The sequence below is a fragment of the Engystomops pustulosus genome, chromosome 1 (genome assembly GCF_040894005.1).
Source record: "Engystomops pustulosus chromosome 1, aEngPut4.maternal, whole genome shotgun sequence".
Classification (NCBI taxonomy): Eukaryota; Metazoa; Chordata; class Amphibia; order Anura; family Leptodactylidae; genus Engystomops; species Engystomops pustulosus.
In genome coordinates this window covers 3,839,920-3,845,919 of record NC_092411.1, presented here as the reverse complement: position 1 = coordinate 3,845,919, position 6,000 = coordinate 3,839,920, and positions in this window count along the sequence as shown.

Below are 6,000 nucleotides of genomic sequence, written 5' to 3'. Positions count from 1 at the left end.
TTGAAGGGAATCTACCAGAATAAATTGGTCCAAAATCCAGAGCGTGTTCCCTGCGCACGTGTCTGGCGCAGTACAGGTCACACACATCACACTGGCTCCAGAAGCCGCAGATCGGTAAGTACTGATAATTGTACTGGTCCAAACGGATCTGTGGAGAGAGTCCAAAACTGCCCTGACAGGTTCTTGTCAAAGTCCCTGTAATCCATATTCTCCCACTGCTGCTTCCCATGACGTCCAGAACAATGCTGTATCAGAAAGACATCACAGGGGCGGCTAGCATCCGGTACACCGCACCAAGATATCCACCACTGTCCATGTGATGGGGCTTCTGATCGCCAGATCGTACGGGTCAGACCCCCAGCGAGTAGAAAAGACATAAAAATGTGTGGCAGTGTAATAAAAATTGTCACTCACAGAAGAAGTACAAGAAAAACTCCCCAATAAATAAATGCTAAGAATTATTATCATAAGCCGATGGTCCCTTCTACGTCCACTTGTCAATAAACTACAATATTGTTGCCAGCACCAGTAAGGCAAGAAGACGCAAACTATTACAAATACTACACAGACAGAAACCTAACCGGTGGATTGCGAGGTCTCTGTGGGCTTCTGTACCTACCTGCCCCCTCTACAACTGTCCATTCACTTGTATTAAAATACAAAGAATTATACTTTATACTTATATATTTTTAATGGGTTAAATACCCAGAATCAGAGTTTTCCTAATTATGACTTCCTTAAAGAAGCCGCCCCCATTATCCAGCAGGGGGTGCCGCCTGAGGCATTTTTCTCAAGTTGCTTCATGAGCTGTTGGAATTCAGAAAGTAAATTAAGTAGGATTAGAAAAAGACCTCAGTCCATCAAATCCAACCTATTAATTCTACATGATAAAGGGTTGATCCAGAGGAAGGCAAAGACCCTGCAAAGCTTATGCCAAATTGCCCAAAGCAGGAAAATACTCCTTCCCAACCCCCAATATGGGGGTCAGAATAAATCCCTGGAAACTACTTAAAAAAAGTTAATTCCCATACAATATGATATTATTGGTCTCCAGAAAGGTGTCCTGAACATGTACAAATAATCAACCATTAAAACATGGCGATGGTAGAACCTCCTCTCCTCTAGGTGTAGAGGATGCCCCTGTCTATGGTAATGGTAGAACCTCCTCTCCTCTAGGTGTAGAGGATGCCCCCTGTCTATGGTGATGGTAGAACCTCCTCTCCTCTAGGTGTAGAGGATGCCCCCTGTCTATGGTGATGGTAGAACCTCCTCTCCTCTAGGTGTAGAGGATGCCCCCTGTCTATGGTGATGGTAGAACCTCCTCTCCTCTAGGTGTAGAGGATGCCCCCTGTCTATGGTGATGGTAGAACCTCCTCTCCTCTAGGTGTAGAGGATGCCCCCTGTCTATGGTGATGGTAGAACCTCCTCTCCTCTAGGTGTAGAGGATGCTCCCTGTCTATGGTGATGGTAGAACCTCCTCTCCTCTAGGTGTAGAGGATGCCCCCTGTCTATGGTGATGGTAGAACCTCCTCTCCTCTAGGTGTAGAGGATGCCCCCTGTCTATGGTGATGGTAGAACCTCCTCTTCTCTAGGTGTAGAGGATGCTCCCTGTCTATGGTGATGGTAGAACCTCCTCTCCTCTAGGTGTAGAGGATGCCCCCTGTCTATGGTGATGGTAGAACCTCCTCTCCTCTAGGTGTAGAGGATGCCCCCTGTCTATGGTGATGGTAGAACCTCCTCTCCTCTAGGTGTAGAGGATGTCCCCTGTCTATGGTGATGGTAGAACCTCCTCTCCTCTAGGTGTAGAGGATGCCCCTGTCTATGGTGATGGTAGAACCGCCTCTCCTCTAGGTGTAGAGGATGCCCCCTGTCTATGGTGATGGTAGAACCTCCTCTCCTCTAGGTGTAGAGGATGTCCCCTGTCTATGGTGATGGTAGAACCTCCTCTCCTCTAGGTGTAGAGGATGCCCCCTGTCTATGGTGATGGTAGAACCTCCTCTCCTCTAGGTGTAGAGGATGCCCCTGTCTATGGTGATGGTAGAACCTCCTCCTCTCTAGGTGTAGAGGATGCCCCCTGTCTATGGTGATGGTAGAACCTCCTCTCCTCTAGGTGTAGAGGATGCCCCCTGTCTATGGTGATGGTAGAACCTCCTCCTCTCTAGGTGTAGAGGATGCCCCCTGTCTATGGTGATGGTAGAACCTCCTCTCCTCTAGGTGTAGAGGATGCCCCCTGTCTATGGTGATGGTAGAACCTCCTCTCCTCTAGGTGTAGATGATGCCCCCTGTCTATGGTGATGGTAGAACCTCCTCTCCTCTAGGTGTAGAGGATGCCCCCTGTCTATGGTGATGGTAGAACCTCCTCTAGGTGTAGAGGATGCCCCCTGTCTGTGGTGATGGTAGAGCCTCCTCTCCTCTAGGTGTAGAGGATGCCCCCTGTCTATGGTGATGGTAGAACCTCCTCTCCTCTAGGTGTAGAGGATGTCCCCTTTCTATGGTGATGGTAGAACCTCCTCTCCTCTAGGTGTAGAGGATGCCCCCTGTCTATGGTGATGGTAGAACCTCCTCTCCTCTAGGTGTAGAGGATGCCCCCTGTCTATGGTGATGGTAGAACCTCCTCCTCTCTAGGTGTAGAGGATGCCCCCTGTCTATGGTGATGGTAGAACCTCCTCTCCTCTAGGTGTAGAGGATGCCCCCTGTGTATGGTGATGGTAGAACCTCTCTTCTAGGTGTAGAGGATGCCCCCTGTCTATGGTGATGGTAGAACCTCCTCTCCTCTAGGTGTAGAGGATGCCCCCTGTCTATGGTGATGGTAGAACCTCCTCTCCTCTAGGTGTAGAGGATGCCCCCTGTCTATGGTGATGGTAGAACCTCCTCTCCTCTAGGTGTACAGGATGCCTCCTGTCTATGGTGATGGTAGAACCTCCTCTCCTTTAGGTGTAGAGGATGTCCCCTGTCTATGGTGATGGTAGAGCCTCCTCTCCTCTAGGTGTAGAGGATGCCCCCTGTCTATGGTGATGGTAGGATGTCCCCTGTCTATGGTGATGGTAGAACCTCCTCTCCTCTAGGTGTAGAGGATGCCCCCTGTCCTATGGTAATGGTAGAACCTCCTCTAGGTGTAGAGGATGCCCCCTGTCTATGGTGATGGTAGAACCTCCTCTCCTCTAGGTGTACAGGATGCCTCCTGTCTATGGTGATGGTAGAACCTCCTCTCCTCTAGGTGTAGAGGATGCCCCCTGTCTATGGTGATGGTAGAACCTCCTCTCCTCTAGGTGTAGAGGATGCCCCCTGTCTATGGTGATGGTAGAACCTCCTCTCCTCTAGGTGTACAGGATGCCTCCTGTCTATGGTGATGGTAGAACCTCCTCTCCTCTAGGTGTAGAGGATGTCCCCTGTCTATGGTGATGGTAGAACCTCCTCTCCTCTAGGTGTAGAGGGTGTCTCCTTTCTATGGTGATGGTAGAGCCTCCTCTCCTCTAGGTGTAGAGGATGTCCCCTGTCTATGGTGATGGTAGAACCTCCTCTCCTTTAGGTGTAGAGGATGTCCCCTGTCTATGGTGATGGTAGAGCCTCCTCTCCTCTAGGTGTAGAGGATGCCCCCTGTCTATGGTGATGGTAGGATGTCCCCTGTCTATGGTGATGGTAGAACCTCCTCTCCTCTAGGTGTAGAGGATGCCCCCTGTCCTATGGTGATGGTAGAACCTCCTCTAGGTGTAGAGGATGCCCCCTGTCTATGGTGATGGTAGAACCTCCTCTCCTCTAGGTGTAGAGGATGCCCCCTGTCTATGGTGATGGTAGAACCTCCTCTACTCTAGGTGTAGAGGATGCCCCCTGTCTATGGTGATGGTGGAATCGGCTCTCCTCTAGGTGTAGAGGATGCCCCCTGTCTATGGATTTGGTAGAACCTCCTCTCCTCTAGGTGTAGAGGATGCCCCCTGTCTATGGTGATGGTAGAACCTCCTCTCCTCTAGGTGTAGAGGATGCCCTCTGTCTATGGTGATGGTAGAACCTCCTCTCCTCTAGGTGTAGAGGATGCCCCCTGTCTATGGTGATGGTAGAACCTCCTCTCCTCTAGGTGTACAGGATGCCTCCTGTCTATGGTGATGGTAGAACCTCCTCTCCTCTAGGTGTAGAGGATGTCCCCTGTCTATGGTGATGGTAGAACCTCCTCTCCTCTAGGTGTAGAGGGTGTCTCCTTTCTATGGTGATGGTAGAACCTCCTCTCCTTTAGGTGTAGAGGATGTCCCCTGTCTATGGTGATGGTAGAGCCTCCTCTCCTCTAGGTGTAGAGGATGCCCCCTGTCTATGGTGATGGTAGGATGTCCCCTGTCTATGGTGATGGTAGAACCTCCTCTCCTCTAGGTGTAGAGGATGCCCCCTGTCCTATGGTGATGGTAGAACCTCCTCTAGGTGTAGAGGATGCCCCCTGTCTATGGTGATGGTAGAACCTCCTCTCCTCTCGGTGTAGAGGATGCCCCCTGTCTATGGTGATGGTAGAACCTCCTCTCCTCTAGGTGTAGAGGATGCCCCCTGTCTATGGTGATGGTAGAACCTCCTCTACTCTAGGTGTAGAGGATGCCCCCTGTCTATGGTGATGGTGGAATCTGCTCTCCTCTAGGTGTAGAGGATGCCCCCTGTCTATGGATTTGGTAGAACCTCCTCTCCTCTAGGTGTAGAGGATGCCCCCTGTCTATGGTGACGGTAGAACCTCCTCTCCTCTAGGTGTAGAGGATGCCCTCTGTCTATGGTGATGGTAGAACCTCCTCTCCTCTAGGTGTAGAGGATGCCCCCTGTCTATGGTGATGGTAGGATGTCCCATGTCTATGGTGATGGTTGGATGTCCCCTGTCTATGGTGATGGTAGAACCTCCTCTCCTCTAGGTGTAGAGGATGCCCCCTTTCTATGGTGATGGTAGAACCTCCTCTAGGTGTAGAGGATGCCCCCTGTCTATGGTGATGGTAGAACCTCCTCTCCTCTAGGTGTAGAGAATGTCCCCTTTCTATGGTGATGGTAGAACCTCCTCTCCTCTAGGTGTAGAGGATGTCCCCTTTCTATGGTGATGGTAGGATCTCCTCTCCTCTAGGTGTAGAGGATGCCCCCTGTCTATGGTGATTGTAGAACCTCCTCTCCTCTAGGTGTAGAGGATGCCCCCTGTCTATGGTGATGGTAGAACCTCCTCTCCTCTAGGTGAAAAGGATGCCCCCTGTCTATGGTGATGGTAGAACCTCGTCTCCTCTAGGTGTAGAGGATGCCCCCTGTCTATGGTGATTGTAGAACCTCCTCTCCTCTAGGTGTAGAGGATGCCCCCTGTCTATGGTGATAGTAGAACCTCCTCTCCTCTAGGTGAAGAGGATGCCCCCTTTCTATGGTGATGGTAGAACCTCCTCTCCTCTAGGTGTAGAGGATGCCCCCTGTCTATGGTGATGGTAGAATCTCCTCTCCTCTAGGTGTAGAGGATGCCCCCTGTCTATGGTGATGGTAGAACCTCCTCTCCTCTAGGTGTAGAGGATGCCCCCTGTCTATGGTGATGGTAGAACCTCCTCTCCTCTAGGTGTAGAGGATGCCCCCTGTCTATGGTGATGGTAGAACCTCCTCTCCTCTAGGTGTAGAGGATGTCCCCTGTCTATGGTGATGGTAGAGCCTCCTCTCCTCTAGGTGTAGAGGATGACCCCTGTCTATGGTGATGGTAGAACCTTCTCTCCTCTATGTGTAGAGGATGCCCCCTGTCTATGGTGATGGTAGAACCTCCTCTCCTCTAGGTGTAGAGGATGCCCCTGTCTATGGTGATGGTAGAACCGCCTCTCCTCTAGGTGTAGAGAATGCCCCCTGTCTATGGTGATGGTAGAGCCTCCTCTCCTCTAGGTGTAGAGGATGACCCCTGTCTATGGTGATGGTAGAACCTTCTCTCCTCTATGTGTAGAGGATGCCCCCTGTCTATGGTGATGGTAGAACCTCCTCTCCTCTAGGTGTAGAGGATGCCCCTGTCTATGGTGATGGTAGAAC